Below are 25988 nucleotides of genomic sequence, written 5' to 3' on the forward strand. Positions count from 1 at the left end.
TTTATCCAGCTTCAAACCTTTCAACTTCCCAGCAATTACCCCTTAGTGATGGCTACTAGACATATCTCTGTCTCCTGACTCTCTTGATGTCCTAGTACACTGCAAATGTCTTCCACTGTGAAAACTGATGCAAGGCACCAATTCAGTTCCTTTACCATTTCTTTGTTCCCCTTTATCAATTCTTCAGCTTCATTTTACAGTGGCCAATGTTCACTCTTGCCTCTCTCATTCCTTTTAGATATCTAAAACAAATCTTGCAATGTTCTTATGTATTACTAGTTAGCTCATCCTCATATATCATTTTCTCCCCCTTATTGCTTCTTTAGTTATGTTCTGCTAGCTTTTAAAGGTTTCCCAATCCTTGGGCTTCTGACTGATCTTCACTACATTGTATGCTTTCTCTTTTCCAGTGCCCGAGACCACTATATGTGCAGGAAATGTCTCCAGTTGCAACTCCTGGAAGCCGAGGTTTTGGAACTGGAGTGAATGCTGGGGGAGACAATGCAGTGTCCCTGAAGTGCTGGTGGTATCAAGCTCCTATGCCAGAAATGTCTGCTCTGACCGCTTTTCGTTTTCTTTTTTTCTCATCACTTTTTTAAATTTGATTACGTTGTCCTGAGCTTGGACAGCATCAGTGGCGGTGAGAACCAAGCATGTGGACCTCGAACGGGGCTAGTGCAGTGGAAACTGAACCCCTACATATCGTTCCAGAGCAAGCACTGGTGGCTGCTACATCGGCAGAGGTAACATTGGAGAGGTAGGCCCAGTGGCAAAAGATGGTCCAAAAACTGGTCCAGCACAGCAGCAAGAGACGCGACTCTGATGTTGGCTGGTCCAGCACAGGTGGCGATAAGGTGATGGAGATGGGGAAAGAGTATCGACCCAGTGGAAATGTTAATGCCTTCCCTTGTGGGTACCTTCCCCTGCCACCGCAAGAATTGCAAAACCTGCACCCACATCTGCCCCCTCACATCTATCCAAGGCCCCAAGGGAGCCTTTCATTTCCATCAAAGTTTCACCTGCACATCCACCAATGTCATTTATTGTATCCGTTGTTCCCGATGCGGTCTCCTTTACATTGGGGAGACTGTGTGCCTTCTTGCCAAGCGCTTTAGGGAACATCTCCGGTACACCCGCACCAATCAACCCCACCACCCCGTTGCTGAATATTTCAATCCCCCTCCCACTCTGCCGAGGATATGCAGATCCTGGGCATCCTCCACTGCCACTCCCTCACCACCCAATGTCTGGAAGAAGAATGCATTGCTTAATTCTTAAACTATAAACTGACTCCATATTTATTTCACATCCTCCAACTACAACTACACACACTCCAGACACTGACCTGACACCCCCTCCTGGGATCAGACACTTCTTTGCAACCCAACACCCCCTTGTCCTCTGTTGGGCCCGACCTGACCCCACCCCTTCCATCAGAACCCCACACTGCATCAGGTACCATACCACTTGGCACCTTACCATTTGGCATCTTGTCCCCTTCCCACTTAGCAACTTATCACTGACAGTCTATCCCCTCTCAGCTGCATCCTATCCAGCTGTTACACTAACACCTTACTAACTGGCACCTGACTAATCTGCCACTCTATCCTCCCATCCTTCTGACACCCTACCCTCCCAGCACTGCAACATCACACTTTACCTTATGTCCTTATGGTTTGATAGCAGCTGTCAAAGTGGTTTCAAAGGGATGGCATTAAAAGGGAGAAAATACACTATAGACTGGATTTTAATCAATTCAGATTTGTTATATGAACAGCTTCTTCCCTGTTATTAGACTTCTGAGTGGACCTCTCAAATTTTAAATTTAATGTTGATCTCGTTCTCTGTGCACCTTCTTTGCAGCATTAGCATTGTATTCTTCACTCTGTTCTGTTACCCTACGCGCTTCATATGGTATGACCTGCCTGGACTGCACGCAAAACAAAACTTATTACTGTACCAAGGTACAGCTGGTTCTGTCTTTGGAAGAGCCAAGAGCAACATCTGCATTGTGTTGCATGACTATCTGACTGAGCAATTGGCAATCACAGACAGCATGATTCGTTTATGTTCTAATGCATCGTTGATTGGTTCCATCAAATGCTTTTAACTGAGGTCCTCTGGACCTTGGCCCTCAATATACAATGTAGGGGTCAGAAAACATTAAATTTCAATCTCTTCATTGCTTCATTGTTGTCCATTGGTCTCTGGTTATAAAAGAAATTCTAGCAGTTCGACAATGGCAGGATCTGGTTTGGAAGATGGATGTGTCTCTAAGGGCAAATACATAGCTTTAGTATTCATTCGCAATCAGTGACAGAATATCATACAACATGATTACCCTAATCTTATATTGTATGGTCAGGATCTCCAAAGTGCTGTTGGATGAGATAACATTTTGAAATTTCTCCAGTAGGTGGTTTAGCAACATTTGTGGACAGAAAGCGGAGTTAATGTTTCAGGTCTAGTGAATTATCTCCAGAACTGCTTGTAGCTAGGAAAAGATTGGTGTATGTGCTGAAAATGTTATGGGGAGAGGGTGGGAGGAGTAAATAATAGGTGGAAATGAAGCCGAGAGAGGGAGAACAACAGAAGGATAGACATATAGATCAGTCTGAGAAATAAATATCTGCTAATCAGTAAACGAGGAAATGAAGAAGGGTCACTGGACTTGAAACGTTAACTCTGATTTCTCTCCACAGATGCTGAGATTTTCCAGCAATTTCTGTTTTTGTTTCTGATTTCCAGTATCTTCAGTTCTTCAGTTTTTTTTGCTGTCAGATGAGACTTTCTTTTGAGGCCCCATCTGCTTTATTACATAGATGTAAAACATCCCATGGCATTAGAGTCATTCAGCACAGAAACAGGCCCTTTGCTCCAACTCATCCATGCAGATTGGGTTTCCTAAACTGGGCGAGTCCCATTTTCCTGCATTTGGCTCATATCCCTCTAAAGCTTTCCTATCCACGTACCTGTCCAAATGTCTTTCAAGTGTTCCTTCCTCAAGCAAGGAATGGCAGGGTAGCTCAGTGGTTAGCACTACTACCTCACAGTGCTAGGGATGCAGACTCAATTCCAGCCTTGGGCGACTGTCTGTGTGGAGTTTGCACATTCTCCCCATGTCTACATGGGGTGCTTTGGTTTTGAGAGATGTGCAGATTAGGTTAATTGCCCATGGTGGTCAGGGATGTTTAGGCTTGGTGCATTGGTCAGAGTTAATTATAGGGTAGGGTAATGGGTTTGGGTGGGTTACTATTCAGAAGGTTGGTGTGGACTCGTTGGGCTGAAGGGCCTGTTTCCACACTATAGAGATTCTATTATGATTTCCTCTGGCAGCTCGTTCCATAAAGGCACCACATTCTGTGTGAGAAATTTACCCCTCAGGTCCCTTCCAAATCTTTCCCCCTAACCTTAAACCTATACCCTCTAGTTTTTGGACTCCCCTACTATGGGCCATTCACTATATAAAGTCATGGAGTCATACAGCATGAAAACAGGTCCTTCGGTCCAAATCATTCCTGCCAACTAGGCATCCCAATCTGACCTAATCCAATTTGCCAGCATTTGGCCTATATCCCTTTAAATCCTTCCTATTCATATACCTACTCAGATGCCTTTGAACTGTTGCAGTTGTACTCTCCCTCACAACTGCCTCTGGCAGATGATTCCATGCAGCCACCACCCTCTGTGTAAAAATGTTTCACTGCCCTCTGCGTGAAAAAGAACCTGTTATCAGGTCCTTTTTAAATCTTTCCCCTCGCACCTTAAACCTATGCACTCCTGTTTTGGAATCCCCAACCCCAAGAAAAAGATCTTGGCTCTTTACCCTATCCATGCCCCTCATGATTTTCTAAACCTTCATAAGGTCACCCCTCAGCCTCCAATGCTCCAGGGAAAAAAAAAGTCCCAGCCTTATAACAAAAAAGAAAAGATGAGCTATCCCTGATGTCCTGTCTTGATGTATCCCTCAACCAAACTCACAAAAAGAGATTATCTGGTCATTCGGTTTGTGGGAAATGCACATTGCTGCATTTCCTGTATTATTTTGGTGACCACACACCAAAAGTACAAAGGTTAGCTGTAAAACATTTTGAGATGGTAATGAATACAACCTCTTCTTTCTATTTTCTCCTTCAGAATTTCTGTTCCCTGCCTGTAGGTGTGCTCAGGTATATCCAGATAGAATTAGGTAACTTTGCAAATATGGATAGTGCCAGCTGAATGTCGAAGGTATACATACCCCTCTCTAGCTTTCCTCCCATGTTGCTTCTTCATCTCCTCCAAGGCTAGCAAATATTTGTATAGGTAATCAAATCATCTTCATGAATCAAAGGTAGCAAAGAGAATGCAACTTTATGGAGCTAATTGTAAGTTAATCTCTGGAAAAAAATTTAAGCATTAAAGAAGCACTGAAATAGGTATAAAGGTATAAAGAGGGGACTCATTATGAACCCCAATTAATCATGCCCCTTTAAGAGCTAAGATCCAGTGTGAGACAAAAAACCTGTCTCTCTTTCAACACCTGTTTTATACATTGCAACTCTGATCTGGCTTTTTGCCCATAGTGCAGGGCCTGGCCTCAATTTACAACTGTTATGGAGTTTTAATGAGTCTGGTGCACAATACTGACACAGGTTTGCAGTGTTACAAGAGCTTCTGTATTATAATATGACACAAGCTGTGCACTGGTCACTGAACAGACCTCAGCACAGCATAACAGGCTCACTACTGTACGACTCATTCAATCCAAACAAGAATTGCTGAGGATTGCACACTGAGAAGATGGGTAATTGTACTGGTGCAAAAGTTAAAATGACAATAACATAACTCAATAACTTTTATTATCTATTTATATATTTTCTACACAATTGTAAAGCTCCCTGAAACCAGAAACTCTTTTGGGCACAGAATGAAACTTTGTCCGTACATCTATAGTTCCAAGCAAATTGCCTTTCAGTAGGTATGAAAACTCCATGAATCTGACAACAACACATAATTTTCTAGCTTTTTTCAGAACTGAAGAAGAATCATAGAGGACTTGAAACATTAACTCTGTTTCTTTCTCCACAAATGCTGCCTGACCTGTTGAGCTTCCTGCACCACATTTATGTTTTCAGATTTCCAACACCTGCAGCATTTCCTTTTATTTCTCAAATTTTATTTCAAAAGTAAAATATGATTAATCAACATTTATGAAAAGACCATCCCCAATAACCTCCTGAACAGTATGGTTGCTTTCTTGCCACCATTAAAATGGAGAAAATGCTAGTTTATCTGTGTCCTGATATCTGACCAGCAAATGAATAGCACAGAAAAAGCTATGCATTGAAGAGATGACACAGTGATAAGATTTACTAACACTAGCATCTACATGGATACCACGCATACAAATGATATTGCCTTGTGATAAGAAGTTGATGAGAGTGTGTCAAGATTCAAATCTTGGGAAAATCTAATGTGACAGTAATTCATTGTCACAGATATGCTGGCAAGATTGAGACAAAAACACATTAAAGAAAATTGAACCAGTTACAGTGATAGTGCAAGGAGCTAGATGCTGATGGTTCTTTTAAAATCCAAGATGAGGAAACAAAGATTAAAAATGTAGAAGTGGATGAACAGATGTTAAAACTATTTTAAAAAAGCTTTTTGTAAAAATCTGAGCAGCAACTGAAGGTCCTAACTTAGTAAGTTGCTGGCCAATTTAAAGGAACAACATGTTCACGTAAAACTGTAAACTAAACCAAACCTTTGGATTAAAAGTGATTTAAAGGCACTGAACATTGAAGTATTTGCTACATGATACAGTGCAAAACCCTTTAAAATGTTTAAAGAAATGTAATACCCTTCAATAAATGACCACAATAATTAGTTTAAATTTAGGAGAAAAAGACACCTGGCATAAAACTAGTTTTGAGTGCAGATAAACAAGGTGCTGAGGTTTCTAATGCCTTGATTAAAATAGTTTTTCCTTGTCCTAATTTTCCAGTTCTCTCATCAGGTGAATCATAGGAAGCCAGTTGCATACCTGACAATTACGCCAGATTCCTTTCCTGTCCTTCATCGGAATCTATAATGAAGGAGAAAGAGCTGAGCCCTGATCTTGCGAGCATGATGGAATCTGACTGAAGTTGAAAGCTGACACCATTTCTCAAGCAAAGCAGTGGCAAAGGAGGTTACCATGACAACCTTTTTTTCTAATATTCTTTAAGGAGCAGGACACAGTGCTGTGACAGTGCATGAAGTGTTGTCTAAATTATGCAATCTCATTACTATTAAAGCACCTGTTAATTTGAGATATTAAGGGTCGTATAAATAGTAAATATGTGACCCAAAGGAAGTCTACTTGAATAAGTAGCTTTACAGAGAAAGAAAAAGTGCCAGGGAAGTAAATAATTTCAATTCATCTGCAAACGTTGTCTCATTTCAGATAGCAAAAGAAACATCTTCTCAATTTCATTTGACACAGTAGCCTTCATGGATATTTTAGTCAACATTTTACATTATAAGCATGACTTACACAAGTTTATATCCATATTCATTTTTAATCAACCCCTGGTTACTCGCAGGATTGAATCACTTGATTTACAGTAGATCCACATCATAGGAAAAGTTTATTTGAGATATGGTGAAACTCTTCTTTATGATAGCAAAAAATAAATTTAGATAATAATGCTGCTTTGATTATTATTTTCAAATCTTCATTATCCTTGCAGATATTAAGCTGGTGGTTTATTTAACAACAGGAATGTACCAGCAGAATGTAAGGCAAATATCTAAGTTTAACAGTGAAAGATAAACTTCAGTTTTAAATGTATATTTTTTTCATTTAGAGTAAAGATATTTGGAGTCTGCAAGGCGACATTGAATGTGGAGTAGACTTTAATGTTGCTTTAGCTGTCTGAGTGGATATAAATCACATACTGCATATTATGTAGAAAATTGCTTAATTACATTTAACTGTGAATAAGATCCATTTCTAAGTTTGTTCCAAAAGCCTTCTCTTTCCAAGATGGACTGGATGAAGGATTGCATCAACTAAATGTCAGCTGTACTATATGTATGTACTGAACAAGGAAATCAAAATTGGACTGAATCCTCCTTAAAATTAATCAGTAGTGCTTAGTCCAGTGTTCTTCCCATTCTTAAATGCATCTGATTCATCAATGTTCCATTTCTGGAAATTTGCAGCTTTTTATACTTATAAACTTTTTATACTTATAAAAAGTATCACAAAAATAATTTTATTACACATGCAACGAAAATTAAAAGGTAGAAGACAGAGGGTGGTGGTAGAGGGTTGTTTTTCAGAATGGAGGTCTGTGACCAGTGGAGTGCCACTAGGATCGGTGCTGGGTCCACTACTTTTTGTCATTTGCATAAATGATTTGGATGTGAGCATAAGAGGTACAGTTCGTAAGTTTGCAGATTACATCAAAATTGGAGGTGTAGTGGACTGTGAAAAAGGTTACCTCAGATTACAACAGGATCTTGATCAGATGAGCCAATGGGCTGAGAAGTGGCAGATGGAGTTTAATTTACATAATTGTGAAGTGCTGCATTTTAGGAAAGCAAATCTTAGAAGGACTTATAACTTAATGGGAAGGTCCTAGGGAGTGTTGCTGAACAAAGTGACCTTGGACAGCAGGTTCATAGCTCCTTGAAAGTAGAGTCGCAGGTAGATAGGATAGTGAAGATGGCGTTTGGTATGCTTTCTTTTATTGGCCAGAGTATTGAGTACAGGAGTTGGGAGGTCACATTGCGACTGTACAGGACATTGGTTAGGCCACTGTTGGAATATTGTGTGCAATTCTGGTCTCCTTCCTATCGAAAAGATGTTGTGAAACTTGAAAGAGTTCAGAAAAGATTTACAAGGATGTTGTCAGGGTTGGAGGATTTGAGATATAGGGAGATGCTGAACAGGTTGGGGCTGTTCTCCCTGGATCGTCGGAGGCTGAGGGGTGATCTTATAGAGGTTCACAAAATTATGAGGGGCATGGATAGGATAAATAGACAAAGTCTTTTCACTGGGGTCAGGGAGTCCAGAACTAGAGGGCATAGGTTTAGAGTGAGAGGGGAAAGATATAAAAGAGACCTAAGGGGCAACTTTTTCATGCAGAGGGTGGTGTATGTGTGGAATGAGCTGCCAGAGGAAGTGGTGGAGGCTGGTACAATTGCAACATTTCAAAGGCATTTGGATGAGTATATGAATAGGAAGGGTATGGAAGGATATGTGCCGGGTGCTGGCAGGTGGGACTCGATTGGGTTGGGATATCTGGTCGGCATGGACGGGTTGGACCTAAGGGTCTGTTTCCATGCTGTACATTTCTATGACTCTATGACTCTATATACCTGATCAGGTCCTAGGGACTTATCCACCTTTAAGACATCCAGCGCCTTTCTCCTCTGTAATATGGATATTTTTCACAATTTCATCATCTATTTCCCCACATTCTATATCTTTCATGTCCTCCACAACAAACACTGATGCAAAATACTCATTTAGAATCTCTGCCATCTCCTGCAGTTGCACATATAGGCTGCCTTGCTGATCTTTGAGGGGCCCTATTCTCTCCCTAATTACCCTTTTGTCCTTAATATATTTATAGAATCTCATTTGGATTCTCCTTAACCCTATTTGCCAAAGCTATCTCATGTCCCCTTTTTTGCTCACCTGATTTCCTCTTAATTATACTCCTGCTGCCTTTATACTTTTCTAAGGATTCATTTGATCTCTGCTGTCTATACCTGATATATCCTTCCTTCTTTTTCTGAATCAAAACCTCAATTTCTCTAGTTATTCAGCATTCTTTACACTTACCAGCCTTGCCTTTCACCATTAAAAGAATATGCTGAACCTGAACTCTCATTATCTTATTTTTGAAGGCTTCCCATTTTCCAGCCGCTGTTTTAACTGCAAACATCTACCCCTCAATCAACCTTTGAAAGTTCTTGCCTAATACCATCAAAATTGCTCTTCTTCCAATTTAGAACTTCAACTTTTAGATCCATCTGTCCTTTCCCATCACTATTTTAAAGCTAATAGAATTATGGTCACTGGCCCCAACGTGCTCTCCCCCACTGACACCTCAGTCACCTGCCCTGCCTTATTTCCCAAGAGTAGGTCAAGCTTTGCACCTTCGCTGGTAGATACTTCCACATACTGAATCAGAAAATTTCCTTGTACACACTTAACAAATTCCTCTCCGTCTAAACCCTTAACACTATGGCAGTCCCAGTCAATGCTTGGAAAGTTAAATCCCTACCATAACCACCCTATTATTCTTACAGATAGCTGAGATCTCCTTACAAATTTGTTACTCAATTTTGCTCTGACTATTAGGGGGTCTATAATACGATCCCAAGAAGGTGATCATCCCTTTCTTATTTCTCAGTTCCATGCAAATAACTTCCCTGGATGTATTCCCAGGAATATACTGGAATCTATACTGAAAATAAAAAATGCTGGAGATCTGAGTAGGTCAGACAGCATCCATGGAGAGAAAGCAAGCTAACCTTTCGAGTTTAGATGACTCTTCATCAAAGCTGAAGTGAAGTGTGGAGGGGACAACATTTATGAAATTGTAGTGAGTGAGAACTTGTACTAATGTAATCCTTTTTAAATAATTGAATGTCCCAAGGCATTTCACAGAATTGTTACCAAACAAAACTTTTGACACTGAGTCATATGGCACTGGAGAGTTACATGTGACAATAAATAAATAAATATGATTAATCAATCAATTAATCAATAAAGATCATTGAACCCTTGCAGTGAGGAAGCAGGCCATTCAGCCCATCTAGTTCACCCTGATCTTCTGAAGAGAATCCCACCCAGACCCACTCCCCTAACCTAGCCCTGTAATTATGCATTTCCCATGGCCAATTCACCTAGCCCACACATCACTGGACACTATAGATACTTTAGCATGGTCAATCTACCTAACCTGCAAATCTTTGGGCTGTGGAAAGAAGCTGGAACACCTGGAGTAAACCCATGTCCACAGGGGAGAATGTGCAAACTCTACACAGACAGCCGCCTAAGACTAGATTGACAGAGCTGTCGTAATACAGAAATAGAAAACACACACCACATCAGCAACACCACACTCACAGGAATCAGATTCACGAGAGAGGAAGAAAAGGACAACCAACTCCCATTCCTAGACGTGATGGTACAAACACCGAACGGAGAATTCACCACAAAGGTATACAGGAAAGCCACACACACAGACCATGTCCTGAACTACGAAAGCAACCACCCCAACGCACACAAAAAAAGTTGCATCCAGACACTGTTCAAAAGGGCCACAACACACTGCAGCACACCAGAACTGCAAAAAGAGGAAGACGAACACCTCTACAATGTATTCGCCAAAAATGGATACCCCCACAATTTCATCAACAGATGCCTAAGGGAAAGATAACAGAATGAGAACAGCCACAACCCAAAGGACTAGCCACGTTACCATACATCGAGAACAGTTCTGAACTGACAGCCAGACTACTACGACCACTAGGACTCATAACAGCACACAAACCAACAGCCACTCTCAGACAACAACTCACCAGGACAAAGGACCCAATACCCAGCATGAGCAAAACCAACATAGTGTACAAACTCCTATGCAAGGACTACACAAAACACTACATAGGACAAGCAGGAAGACAGCTAACGATCCGTATCCATGAATACCAACTAGCCACGAAACGACACAACCAGCTATCCTTAGTAGCCACACACACAGACGACAAGCAACATGAATTCGACTGGGACAACACTACTATTATAGGAAAAACCAAAGAGGGAACAGCCAGGGAATTCCTAGAGGTATGGCACTCATCCACAGATTCTATCAACAAACACATCGACCTGGACCCAATATACCGGCCACTGCAGCGCACAGCTGGAACGGACAACTGGAAGCGGCAGAGACAAACCACTATAAATGCTGGAGGCAACAACACTGAAGCGCTTCACAAGAGGCTCCCAAGCACTGAGGATGTCACCTAGACAGGGGACGAAACGTCTGCAACACAAATTCCCAGCTCGGAGAACAGAACCACAACATAGATAGACATTTCTGCAGCTGCAAACAATAGTCCAGGTTGGTATGTGGCCTCCCAGGTGCAAGTGTCAAGGATGTCCCGGAGCAGCTGCAGTACCTTCTGGAGGGGAAGGGTGAACAGCCAGCTGTTGTGGTACATATAAGGCACCAACGCTATTGATAATAAACAGGATGAGGTCCTACAAGCTGAATTTAGGAAGTTAGGAGTTACGCTCAAAAGTAGGACCTCAAAGGTATTAATCTTGGGATTGCAACCAGTGCCATATGCTAGTCAGAGTAGGAATGGCAGGATTGCTAAAATGAATATATGGCTTGTGGGACATTGGAACTGGTTCTGGGGGAGGCGGGACCAGTACAATCCAGATCGTCTGTACCTGGGGAGGACAGGAACCAAAGTCCTGGGGGGAGGAGGAAGGGAACCAGTGCAAGAAATGGGAGGAGAGTAAAGTGGGGACAGAAATGAAAGGCAGTAAGGGGAAAAGTGAAAGTGAAGGCAGAAAACAAGGGCCACATACTACATCACAATTCTAAAAGGACAATAAATGTCAAAAATGGCCTGAAGACTCTGTGTCTTTGTATTAAGGCGGATAAATTAACTGTGCAGACAGTTATTAATGGATATGATGTAATTGGGATCATGGAGATCTGGTTTCAGGGTAATCAAGGATGGGAACCCAACATCCAGGAGTATTAAATTTTTGGGGAAGATAGATAGAAAGGATAGGGTGGTGTGGTAGCATTGATGGCTAACGGGGAGATTAACATAATAGTCCGGAAGGACATTAGCCTGGATGGTGTAGAATCTGAATGGGTGGAGCTGTGGACCACCAAAGGGAATAAAATGTTAGTTGGAGTTGTGTACAGACCAGTTGTGGAGTTAATAAGAACAGATAAATAGAAACAATGTTCAATTTTATTATAACAATACAATAATTGTAAGTGATGGAGAGGGATAAGTGTGCACTGCAGGGTAAGAGTTATAGCTGGTGGCAGGGAAATTATGATGCGGTGAGGCATGACTTAGGATGTGTGGCTTGGAAAAGTAGGCTTCAAGGCAAGGGCATAATTGATATGTGGAGCTTGTTCAAGGAACAACTATTGAGTGTCCTTGATAAGTATGTACCTGTCAGGCAGGGAGGAAAGGGTCGTGTGAGGGAGCCGTGGTTTAATAAGGAAGTGGAATCACTTGTTAAAGGGAAGAGGGCGGCCTATGTAAAGATGAGGCGTGAAGGTTCAATTGGGGCGATTGAGTGTTATAAGTTAGCCAGGAAGGATATGAAGAGAGAGCTAAGAGCAGCAAGGAGGGGACGTGAAAAGTCCTTAGTTGGTAGGATTAGGGAAAACCCTAAGGCTTTCTATAGGTATGTCAGGAATAAAAGAATGACTAGGGTAGGAATAGGTCCAGTCAAGGATAGTAGTGGGAAGTTGCATGTGGATGCTGAAGAGATTGGGGAGATACTGAATGAATACTTTTCGTCAGTATTCACTCAGGAACAGGACATTGTTGCCGATGTGTATACTGAGTCACAAGTAATTAGAATGGATGGCTTTGGGGTATGTAGGGAAGAGGTGTTGGAAATTCTGGAAAGGGTGAAAATAAATAAGTCCCCTGGGCCTGATGGCATTTATCCTAGGATTCTCTGGGAAGCAAGGGAGGAGATTGCAGAGCCATTGGCCTTGATTTTTATGTCCTCATTGTCTACAGGAATAGTGCCAGAAGACTGGAGGATAGCAAATGTGGTTCCCTAGGGATAACCCTAGTAACTATAGGCCGGTGAGTCTCACTTCTGTTGTGGGCAAAGTCTTAGAGAGAATTGTAAGGGATAGGATTTATGAACATCTGGATAGGAATAATGTGATCAAGGATAGTCAGCATGGTTTTGTGAAGGGCAGGTCGTGCCTCACAAGCCTTATTGAATTCTTCGAGAAAGTGACTAAGGAGGTGGATGAGGGGAAAGCGGTAGATGTGGCATATATGGATTTTAGTAAGGCGTTTGATAAGGTTCCCCATGGTAGGCTACTGCAAAAAATATGGAGGTATGGCATTGAGGGTGAGTTGGAGGTTTGGATTAGGAATTGGCTGGCTGGAAGAAGACAAAGGGTAGTAGTTGATGGTAAAGGTTCATCTTGGAGTGCAGTTACTCGCGGTGTTCCGCAAGGATCTGTTTTGTGACCATTGCTGTTTGTCATTTTTATAAATGACCTGGAGGAGGAGCTAGAAGGTTGCGTGAGCAAGTTTGCGGATGGTATGAAAGTCGGTGGAGTTGTTGACAGAGAGGAAGGATGTGTCAGGTTACAGCGGGATATAGATAAGCTGCATAGCTAAGCAGAAAGATGACAAATGGAGTTCAATGTAGCTAAGTGTGAAGTGATTCACTTTGGTAAGAGTAACAAAAAGATGGGGTACTGGGCTAATGGTCTGATACTTGGTAGTGTGGATGAGCAGAGAGATCTTGGTGTCCATGTACACAGATCTCTGAAAGTTGCCACTCAGGTAAATAGTGCGGTGAAGAATGCATATGGCGTACTGGCTTTTATTGGTAGAGGAATTGAGTTCCGGAGTCCTGAGATCATGATGCAGTTGTATAAGACTCTGGTGTGGCCACATCTGGAGTATTGTGTGCAGTTTTGGTCGCCATACTATAGGAAGGATGTGGAGGCACTGGAACAGGTGCAGAGGAGGTTTACCAGGATGTTGCCTGGTATGGGAGGAAGATCGTATGAGGAAAGGCTGAGGCACTTGGGGCTGTTTTCATTGGAGAAAATAAGGTTTAGGGGTGACTTGATAGAGATGTACAAGATGATTAGGGGTTTAGATAGGGTTGATCATGAGAACCTTTTTCCACGTATGGAGTCAGCTATTACGAGGGGGCATAGCTTTAAATTAAGGGGTGGTAGGTATAGGACAGATGTTAGGGGTAGATTCTTTACTCAGCGAGTCATGAGTTCATGGAATGCCCTGCCCATAGCAGTGGTGGACTCTCCCTCTTTATGGGCATTTAAATGGGCATTGGATAGGCATATGGAGGATAGTGGGCTAGTATAGGTTAGGTGGGCTTGGATCGGCGCAACATCGAGGGCCAAAGGGCCTGTACTGCGTTGTATTCTTCTATGTTCTATAAACAAGGACAATTTCAGAGGATGTACAAAAGTCAAAGTCAACCTTTGATCCATAGACCTAGTGATGCTTACATACACAAAAAAGCTGAGACATGACACCAAGTGTCTTTGGAAGAAAATCCAGAGGACTAAGACATACCTTAATTAGAACACATGCAATTATATGATGATATGCTATCTCTCAGAGATATGAATCGATATTTCTTAGGCATAATTGATGACTTATCTGAGCCAAATGTACACAGATTATACAGTTTTACAGTCATCTAACTAATTTCAGGTTTGACACAAGGACAAAAGACACTATGTTATCTGACAACATTTTTTCAGTGAAGGGAATGAATCTACAACTGCCCAACAGAGAACTATATGGTACAGCAGAACACCATTCAAAATGAAAGAAATGCTGTGAATTCTCTAAAAATACCATATGATATAAATGTACATCATCAGAAACCAACACTTCTCATTTCTGAGTAGAAACGTATGCTTCACTATTAAAATTATACATCAATAAAGTTCTACATTTGAAAAACCTCAAACAGCTCAGAAACCAAATACCAGTGATCAATGTAACCTTACTCAACCAGAGGAAGACTTCATAGCTCTTAGAAAAATGTTGATGTTGGCAACTAACACCTTTTCATGATTCAGAGATAGGAAGATTCAACAGATTTTGCAGGTTTGAATGCATTATTCAAATTGTCTTTCAACAGTAGACAAATCCTCAAAATCTGATCATTGGACATCCTTGGCAGTTCAATATCAGGAATTCATGGTAGACTTTTGATCCAGTCAATTCTGATGTTTACAAGAAGCAGTAACAAAACAGCAAAATCAGCTTCACTGTCTACGACGAACCTTGTGACAATGACAATGTTGTCTAAAAGAATACAACCAAAAATGGAAAGATCATATGTGAGTATACTTCATTACAACAATAAAAGGAGAAGACAATTTTTTTCAACAACACAACTATCTTCTCTGACATGTTTTGAAGACATTAAACACAGTCTATGGGAACCAAACCTTCAACAGTGTCATCAATGTCAGTGGATACCTTCAGCAAATCTTATCTGGGAAAATCAAAGAGCCACGTTATAGTGTGGTAATGAACAACACCTTAAAAATTTCATCCTCCAGAGCAGACTTCCAAATAAACAAAATCCAAAAGGTGTAAGGCATAGAAGCAGAATTAAGCCATTTGGCCCATTGAGTCCGCTGTGCCATTCGATCATGACTGATATAACTTAAGGGTGGTATGTGGCTCAGTGGTTAGCACTGCTGCCTCGCAGCCCCAGGGACCCAGGCTCGATTCCAGCCTCGGGCAACTGTCTGTGTGGAGTTTGCACATTCTCCCCGTGTCTGCATGGGTTTTCTCTGGGTGCTCCGATTTCCTCCTACAAGCCAAAGATGTGCAGGTTAGGTGAATTAGCCATGCTAAATTGCCCATAGTGTTCAGGGATGTGTATGTTAGGTAGGTTAGTCAGGGGTAAATGTAGAGTAGTAGGGGATTGAGTTTGGGTGGAATACTCTTTGGAGAGTCAGTGTGGATTTGTTGGGCCAAAGGGCCTGTTTCCACTCTGTAGGGATTCAATGATATATTTCTCAACCCATTCTCCTGCCTTTTCACCATTACCCTCGATCTCCTTACTAATCAAGAACCTATCCATCCAGGTCTTAAGCACACTCAATTACTTGGCCTCCACAATCATCTCTGGCAATGAGTTCCACAGATTCGCCAGTCTTTGGCTGAAGAGATTCCTCCACATCTCAGTTCGAAAGGGTCGTCCCTACACTCTGAGGCTCAGCTGTCAGACCTTAGTCTCACCTACTAGTGGAAACATCTTTTCTACATCCACTCTATCCAGACTCTCAGTATTCTGCAAGTTTCAATCAGATCCCTCTTCTCCTTCTAAACTCCATTCAGTACAGACCCAGAGACATCAACTGCTCCTCATGTGACATGCTGTCATATTCGGAATCATTCTTGTAAGCCTCCTTTGAACCCCTTTGAACCTGCATGTTAATCTTCACAGAATAGGAGAAAGTGAGGACTGCAGATGCTAGAGATCAGAGCTGAAAAATGTGTTGCTGGAAAAGCGCAGCAGGTCAGGCAGCATCCAAGGAGCAGGAGAATCGATGTTTCGGGCGTAAGCCCTTCTTCAGGAAAAGCCCTTCCTGAAGAAGGGCTCATGCCCGAAATGTCGATTCTCCTGCTCCTTGGATGCTGCCTGACCTGCTGCGCTTTTCCAGCAACACAATCTTCAAAGAATCCTAGATTAGGACTCCCAAATTCCTTTGTGCTTCAGATTTTCAAACCTTTTTCAATTAGAAAATAGTGTACGCCTCTATTCTTCTTACGATAGTGCAGAAACTCACACTTTTCCAGATTGTAATCCACTTGCCACTACTTTGCTCACTCTTCTAGCCCATCCAAGTCCCTCCAAACCTTCCCTGCCTCCTCAACACTATTTATCCTTCCACCTATCTTTGTGACATCTGCAAACTTAGCAATAATGCCCTCAGTCCCTGCCCCAGATTATTAATGTGTAATGTGAATAGTTGCAGTCCAAAAACTGACTCCTGCAGACCTCCACAACTCACTACCTGCCATTATGAAAAAGACACCTTTGTCCCTCATCTCTGCCTTCTCCCAGGCAGCCAGTCCTCTGTCTATGCCCCTAACACCATGTGCTCTTACCTTATTTAGCAGTCTCCAGTGCAGCACCTTGTCAAAGACCTACTGAAAATCAAAATCGATCAATGTGCCCGTTACCTCCTCAAAGAATGCTAACAGATTTGTCAGGCATGATCTCCACTTGACAAAACTGTGCTGACTCAGCCCTATTTACAATGCACTTCCTAGCACTCTGCAACCTCATCCTTAATAATGCACTTTAAAATCTTACCAATGACAGAGGTCATGCTAACTGACATATTATTTGAACAGTCATTTACAGACTGATATAGAATGTTAAGAGATTTGGTGGTGCAGATGGTAATGATGAATCTCCTTTAACGATTTCAAACAATTGCATAAAGAGTTTAAAACCAACAAAGATTGGCAGAAGGTGTTGTGTAAGATGGTTAGTACCTTAAAGTGGTAACTGATATCATAAATTAAACTCCACCTATCAGGATATAAGAACTGTCTGATAGGAGCTAACCAGTTTTGTGTTTGTTACCAAATCACTGTGAGAATGTTTCAATAGTAGTTCTATGACTTTACTCTTAAATTGAGTTTGATGTTAGCAGTCCATCGTTTATCAGACATGATGTAAGTAGCTAATAAATAATGTGATCAACATGTCTACTACTCAACAGGTGAAAGTGAGGACTGCAACTGTTGGAGATCAGAGTCAAGATTAAAGTGGTGCTGGAAAAGCACAGCTGGTCAGGCAACATCTGAGGAACAGAAAAATTGACATTTCGGGCAAAATACCTTCATCTCTACTACTCAACAGGGCTAAGCCTATCTTCAGCTGAAGGCTTTGTGTGGTCATCTTCCTACACATGATATCAACAATTTAGACAAAGACCAGCAAGAAGGATTGGTGACAGTAAAACTATCCAAAACTTCTCATCCCCAACAAGATAATTGGCAGTACCTGAAAAGAGAGAACTGTTGATAATATTAGTTAATATGGGAAGCAGGAAGGGAATGTGGTCAGCAGTTCATTGAGAGTAGGGTTGATGGAGCAGGAGGAGGGTACTATTAGAACATAGAACATAGAACAGTACAGCACAGAACAGGCCCTTCAGCCCATGATGTTGTGCCGACCATTGATCCTCACATATGCACCCTCAAATTTCTGTGACCATATGCATGTCCAGCAGTCTCTTAAATGTCCCCAATGACCTTGCTTCCACAACTGCTGCTGGCAACGCATTCCATGCTCTCACAACTCTCTGTGTAAAGAACCTCCCTCTGACATCCCCTCTATACTTTCCTCCAACCAGCTTAAACTATGACCCCTCGTGTTAGCCATTTCTGCCCTGGGAAATATTCTCTGTCTATTGACTCTATCTGTGCCTCTCATTATCTTGTATACCTCAATTAGGTCCCCTCTCCTCCTCCTTTTCTCCAGTGAAAAAAATCCGAGCTCATTCAACCTCTTCATAAGATAAGCCCTCCAGTCCAGGCAGCATCCTGGTAAACCTCCTCTGAATCCTCTCCAAAGCATCCACATCTTTCCTATAATAGGGTGACCAAAACTGGACGCAGTATTCCAAGTGCGTTCTAACCAAAGTTTTATAGAGCTGCAACAAGATCTCACAACTCTTAAACTCAATCCCCCTGTTAATGAAAGCCAAAACACCATAAGCTTTCTTAACAACCCTATCCACTTGGGTGACCATTTTAAGGGATCTATGTACCTGCCCACCAAGATCCCACTGTTCCTCCACATTGCCAAGAATCCTATCCTTAATCCTGTACTCAGCTTTCAAATTTGACCTTCCAAAATGCATCACCTCGCATTTATCCAGGTTGAACTCCATCTGCCACCTCTCAGCCCATCTCTGCATCCTGTCAATGTCCCGCTGCAGCCTACAATAGCCCTCTATACTGTCAATGACACCTCCAACCTTTGTGTTGTCTGCAAACTTGCTGACCCATCCTTCAATCCCCTCATCCAAGTCATTAATAAAAATTACAAACAGTAGAGGCCCAAGGACAGAGTGCTGTGGAACACCACTCACCACTGATTTCCAGGCAGAATATTTTCCTTCTACTACCACTCGCTGCCTTCTGTTGGCCAACCAATTCTGTATCTAGACAGTTAAGTTCCCCTGTATCCCATTCCTCCTGACCTTCTGAATGAGCCTACCATGGGGAACCTTTTCAAATGCCTTGCTGAAGTCCATATACACCACATCCACAGCTCGACCCTCATCAACTTTTCTAGACACATCCTCAAAGAACTCAATAAGGTTTGTGAGGCATGACCTGCCCCTCACAAAGCTGTGCTAACTGCATTTAATCAAGCCATGCTCTTCCAGATGGTCATAAATCCTATCCCTCAGAATCCTTTCAAACACCTTGCAGACAACAGATGTGAGACTTACTGGTCTGTAATTGCCGAGGATTTCCCTATTTCCTTTCTTGAAGAGAGGAATTACATTTGTCTCTCTCCAGTCCTCAGGTACGACTCCAGTGGAAAGTGAGGACGCAAAGATCTTCGCAAGTGGCGAAGCAATTGCATTTCTTGTTTCCCAAAGCAGCCGAGGACAAATCCGGGCCTGGCGACTTGTTAATCTTAATATTTGACAAAATTTTCAGCACATTAGCTTCCTCTATCTCTATCCATTCCAGCATGCACATCTGCTCTTCAAAGGTTTCATTCACTACAAAGTTTGTTTCTTTCGTAAAGACAGAAGCGAAAACTTCATTTAGGGCTTCCCCTACCTCCTCAGACTCCACACACAAGTTCCCTATGCTTTCCCTGATCTGCCCTACTCTTTCTTTCACCATTCTCTTATTCCTCACGTAAGTGTAAATTACTTTTGTGTTCTCCCTAATCTGTTCTGCCAAGCTTTTCTCGTGCCCCCTCCTTGCTCTCCTCAGACCATTTTTGAGCTCCTTCTTCGCCTGCCTGTAATCCTCTAGAGCTGAGCTTGACCCTAGCTTCCTCCACCTTATGTAAGCTACCTTCTTCCTTTTGATGAGACGCTCCACTGCTCTCGTCATCCAAGGTTCCTTTATCTCACCCCTTCTTGCCTGTCTCAGAGGGACATATTTATTCATCACTCACAACAACTGTTCCTTAAACAGTCTCTACATGTCTATAGTACCTTTACCATGAAACAATTGCTCCCAGTCCATGCTTCCTAACTCATGTCTAATCGCATCATAGTTTCCTCTTCCCCAATGAAATATCCTCCCATTTTGCCTAATACTCTCCTTCTCCATAGCTATGTCGAATGTGAGGCAGTTGTGGTCACTATCACCAAAATGCTCTCCCACCACAACATACCTGCCCCGGCTTGTTTGCGAGCACCAAGTCTAGAATGGCCTCTCCCCTTGTCGGCCTGTCAACGTACTGAGTTAGGAAACCCTCTTGAACACACCTTACAAAAACAGCTCCATTCAAATCTTCTGCTCGAAAGAGGTTCCAATCAACATTGGGAAAGTTAAAGTCACCCATTACAACAACCCTACTACGTCTTTACTTTTTCAAAATCTGCTGACCTATGCTTTCTTCAATCTCCCTGATGATATTGGGGGGGCTGTAGTAAACCCTAACGAGCTGACTGCTCCCTTGCTGTTTCTAATTTCCACCCATACTGTCTCAGTAGGCAGATCTTTCTCGACAATGGAAGCTTCTGTAGCTGTGATACACTCTTTGATTAGTAGTGCTACAGCCCCTCCTCTTTTCCCCCCTCCCTATTCTTTTTAAGTGCTCTAAACCCTGGAACATCCAGCAACCATTCCTGCCCCTGAGAAACCCATGTCTCTGTTATGGCCACAACATCATAGCACCAGGTACTGATCCATGCTTTAAGTTCATCACTTTTATTCGTGATGCTCCTTGCGTTAAAGCAAACACACTTTAGCTGATCCCTTGGTTCCTTCCCAGGAAAATCCTTCCCACTAGCTGGTCTACCTCTTGCGATTGCCTCATCTGCATCAACTCTCAGCTCCGGCATACAGCTCAGGTTCCCACCCCCCCGCCATACTAGTTTAAATCCTCTTGAACTCGAGCAAACCTTCCACCCAGGACATTGGTCCCCTTCCATTTCAGATGCTACCCGTCCTTCTTGTACAGGTACCACCTTCCCCAGTAGGCATCCCAATTATCTACAACTACATATCTGAAGCCCTCCCTCCTACACCAGCTGCGCAGGCACGTGTTAAGTTGCGCCCGCTCCCTGTTCCTTGCCTCGCTATCTCGTGGCACCGGTAGTAAACTAGAGAACACTACTCTGTTCGTCCTGCTTTGCAGCTTCCATCCTAACTCCCTGAAATCACTTTTTATATCCTCAATCCTTTTCCTGGCTATATCATTAGTGCCAACATGTAACACTTTCTCTGTCTGTTTGCCCTCCCCTTTTAGAACCTTATACACCCGATCGGCGATGTCATGATGAGCTGAGACAGGGCATGAAGACAAAAGGGTAAGGAGACAATTATGCGAGTTCAGGGCTCATGCTAAGGGGGACTTTAAAGGAAGCTTAGCCCAATGGCCTGCAAGAAGGACAAAAATGGTAAAGGCAATTGCCCAGTTGATTTCAATCTTAAAGGCAAAGAAATCCATGAGCTCCTCACAATTATTGTTGAAGTGAGAGTAAAGGAGACTAAGGAAAATGTTTCAGAAGCTGCCTTTTAGTTGATAAAATGTTAAGGCTAGACCATAAGACCAAATGACATGGGAGCAGAAATTAGGCCATTCAGCCCATCAAGTCTGCTCCACCATGTAATCATGGCTGATACGTTTCCTGGTAGAAAGTGAGGGCTGGAGATGCTGGAGATCAGTCATCATGTGTGGTGCTGGAAAAACCACAGCCAATCAGGCAGCATCTGAGGAGCAAGAGAATCGATGTTTTGGGCATAAGCCCTTCATCATTCCTGAAGAAGGACTTATACTCAAAACATCAATTCTCCTGCTCTTCAGATGCTGCCTGACAGATGGTGCTTTTCCAGAACCACAATCTGATAGGTTTCTCAACCCCATTCTCCCACTTTCTCCCCATAATCCTTGATCCCCCTTGATAGTCAAGAGCCTATCTATCTCAGTCTTAAATATACGCAATGATAGCCTCCGCAGCCTTCTGTGGCACTGAATCCCATCAATTCACCACTCTCTGGCTGAAGATGTTTTTCTGTATTTCCGTTCTAAAAGGTCTTCCCTTTACTCTAAGGCTGTGCCCTTGGGTCCTAGTCTCTCCTACCAATGGAAACATTTTCCCAACATCTGCTCCATCCAGGCCATTCAGTATTCTGTATGTTTCAATTAGATCCCCATTCATCCTTCTAAACTTCATCAAGTTTCGACCCAGAGTCCTCGAACATTCCTCATATGCAAAACTTTTCATTCCTGGGACTATTCTTGTGAACCTCCTCTGAACACAGTCCAGGGTCAGTACATCCTTCTTGAGATATGGGGACCAAAACTGCACACAGTACTTCAAATGTGGTCTGACCAGAGCCTTACCGAATCTCAGAAGTACATCCTGGTTTAATATTCAAGTTCTCTCAAAGTAAATGTAAACATTGCATTTGCCTCAGTAACTACTGACTTGACCTGCAAGTTTACCTTGAGAGAATCCTGGACTAGGACTCCCAAGTCTCTTTGCACTTCAGACTTCTGAATTTTCTCCCCATTTAGAAAATAGTCCATGCCTCTGCTCTTCCTATCAAAGTGCACGACCTCACACTTTCCTACAATGTACTCCATCTACCATTCTTTGCCCAGTCTCCTAACCTGTCCTAATCCCTCTGCAACCTCCCTACCTCCTCAATGCTACCTGTTCCTCTGCGTATCTTTGTATCATCTGCAAACTTAGCCAGAATGCCCTTGGTTCCTTCATCTAGATTGTTAATGTATACAGTGAAAGGTTATGGTCCCAACACTGAGCCTTGTGGAACATCACTTTTCAGCAGCTACCATCCTGAAAAGGATCCTTTTATCCCCAGTCTCTGCTTTCTGCCAGACAGATGCTTCTATCCATGCTAGCATTTTGCCTCTAATTCCATGGACATTTATCTTACTCAGTAGCCTCCTATGTGGCACCTTGTCAAAGGCCTTCTTGAAATCTAGGTAGATAACACCCATTGGCTCTCCTTAGTCTAATCTGCTTATTACTTCCTGAAAGAATTCTAGCAGATTTGTCAGGCATGACCTCCCCTTGATGAAACTGTACTGACTTTGCCCTATTTTACCAACACTTCCAAGTATTCCCTCACAATGGATTCCAGGATCTTACCTATGACCTAGGTTAGGCTAATCAGTCTGTAATTTTCCATCTTTCCCCTTACTCCCTTTTTAAACAGGGGTGTCACATTAACAACTTTCTACTCCTCTGGGGCCCTCCCTGATTCTAGTGATTCCTGAAAGATCACCACTAATGCCTCAGCTATCTCTTCAACTATCGCCCTTCGAATCCTGGGGTGTAATCCATCTGGTTCAGGGGACTTATCCACCATCAGGCCATTCCATTTTTCAACCACTGTCTCCTTGGTGATGGCCACCATACTCAGCTCTGACCCCGCACTGTCTTGAATGTTTGGGATATTACTTGTGTCTTCCACCGTGAAGACTGACGCGAAGTAATTATTCAGTCCTTCAGCTATTTCCTTGTTTCCCGCTACTATCACTCCAGTGTCATTTTCCAGTGGTCCAGTGTCCACTTTTGCCTCTCTTTTGACCTTTATATATCAAAGGAAACTCTTACAGTCTTCCTTTGTATTACTGGCTAGTTTACCTTCATATTTAATCTTGTCCTGGCATTTTGGGATGGTCCTGAATAGCTTCAGATGCTGAAAGTGGTGGTCTCAGGTAGAGATTTATATGGTCCAAACTAGATCTGATGGTAAATTCCTTCACCAATTTCCTAGCATATTAAGTCTGTGGCCTTTGTACTGAAGGGTAGGAGGTGAGGACCATGGGCATATTACACTGAAACAACAGCTAGGTTACATGCGTAAATATAGGTGGGTGTGAACGTGAGGTTAAACCACAACTTTTTCAGTCAGAGATGAGAGTCACAACCCTGAAAATACTTATTATATCTAAGTTACTTATTGGTCATATTCCTCAATTACACCTGATGGAATCCCCTTGGTTTTGTTTTATTATATTCAATATCTCAAAAAGGTTGGGCATTAGATACAATAAATTGTGATGGAAGCTCATCTATTGATTTAATATTCATAGTTTTCAAGATTAAAATTTATTTGATTTGAAAAATGATTGAACTGATGATCCCTATGGAGGACCACAGCCTCCAAAATCTTTTTTTATATATTGCTCTCAGAAATAAGGCAATGCTGGCCAGTTAGATTTGATGTTTTCCTGAGATACAAAGCGTGTGCCATAGAAAGTGTTAGTTTTACAGTAGGTCACTTCCATGGTGCTAATAATCAACTACATCAAGTAAAACTGGAGTCATGGGTAGGCTAGACCAGGTAGGAATGGCAGGCTCCTTCCAGCAAGGGCTCTTATGAATCAGTTAGCATTTACAACAATCCAACAACTTTTCTATTTCATTGCAGTCAAATTGTGACCTCTGAATTGCTACTTCAGGACCATTGCCATGCCCATAAATCATTTGAAGTTTAAAAGGTCAGAATGATAAACATAGTTGAAGGTGGGAAAGTTGTAGCTAAGTTTGAATGGATTTGCTATGTATTGCTGTGTAAAACCTTATGCTGCAGCAAGACATTACCTTACTCTTCAAATATTAAAGTTATCTGGTGATCTCTAATGACATTTCACATGCTAAGGCCAGCATTCAAGTTAAGCATATTTAAAGGATTACTGGATTGAGGTGATGATAGGGATCTGTGGAGGGGGTGCAAGTCATTGTGTGGGAGAATGTTGTTGACAAAGACAACAGTAGAGAGAAAGTAATGGAGAGAGAAAGGAAGGGAGATGGAGATTTCTGGATAGGGGAGTGGAAGGAAAGAGAGAATGGAAAAGAAAAGAGGAATAAACTAGAAGAATGGTTGAAGGAGAGTAAGCAGCAGAAGAAAGTAAAGAGGTGTTTAACACAGGGAAGGCCCAATTTCTCCACAGTTGAGACAAGGTTTTCATTTGGGCAGAGCCTAGGGTGGAAGACTAAGTTTGTCCTCATTGAGCATGGAGTTATGAGCCACTACTCATGGAGGCTGGGAAGATAGGGGAAAGGGTAAATTTCTACAAATCAGAGGGATTAGTCGTTAATTTTTGTCCAATCTGGTTGGGGAATTGAGCATGCTGAAGACATTTCTGTTTATTGGGGTTGCTGGGATTTCTGTTCAGTGGGAGTTAATTATCAGGTATATTCCCAGAGGGAGAGAGATTTATCCATTCACAGAATCACAGAAGTGTTACTGCTCAAAAAATGAGGTTAATTGGTCTGTCATGTTCCATTGGTTCTTTGGGCAATTCACTTAGTGCTGTTCCCACAAATGCCTCCACACAACTGACTGGGTTCATTCTTTTTAGATAACAACCTAATTCCTTTTAGAAGGCCTTGATTAAGCCCATCTCCACCATGAATTCTGGCAGATACTCCAGCATGAGAGAATGAGTGTGGACACCAAATATAACAATGGGAGAGGGAGAAAACATTTCAGAGTGATACCACTGGAAAGTCATGATTTGACTGGCTTTTTTAGCAGCTGCTCTGAGAGTTTCTGTTTCAAATCCAGTACTTTTGAAAAAGGTACATTTCAGAATGAGCACAGGGAAAGTAAGAGTTTAAAGGTACAGGAGAAGGCTCTGATTTGTGGGTGAGGGCAAGAAACCTTTCCTTTCTACTCCTCTCCAGCTTCATCATTGATAGTACCTGATTAAACTTAAAATAATTTAAAGTAGGTAAGTTAAAGTAAAGTAAAGCAAGTTTCTGAGCAGGCTGCAGGTTTCAGTGACCTGCATGATATACCTCTAGAGGATGGCAAAAAGCTGGAAATCGTGGTCCATATTAATATTAACAACATAGGTAGAAAATGGTCTTGCATTCAGAATTAGGGACCCACATAGGAAATTATCAAGCAGGAATTGTAAAGTAGTAAACACCAGTTAACTCCCAATGCCCTGTGCTATGTACGAGTGAGCACAGAAACAGAAGAGCAAGGCAGATGAATTCAGGGCT

At 42.2% G+C, this 25988-nt stretch overlaps 1 long non-coding RNA gene across 2 annotated transcripts in view; it reads right to left on the reverse strand.

Moving 5' to 3' along the window:
• LOC140486796 (uncharacterized) overlaps nt 1–6137 on the reverse strand; it is a 106917-nt gene extending 100780 nt beyond the window's left edge. For both annotated transcript variants that reach the window (XR_011962636.1, XR_011962637.1), the window contains exon 1: nt 6029–6137. This is a non-coding gene — a long non-coding RNA (uncharacterized lncRNA). The remainder of the gene's footprint in view (nt 1–6028) is intronic.
• Nucleotides 6138–25988: the final 19851 nt, after the last annotated feature.

This window comes from Chiloscyllium punctatum, chromosome 2 (assembly GCF_047496795.1).
Source record: "Chiloscyllium punctatum isolate Juve2018m chromosome 2, sChiPun1.3, whole genome shotgun sequence".
NCBI lineage: Eukaryota > Metazoa > Chordata > Chondrichthyes > Orectolobiformes > Hemiscylliidae > Chiloscyllium > Chiloscyllium punctatum.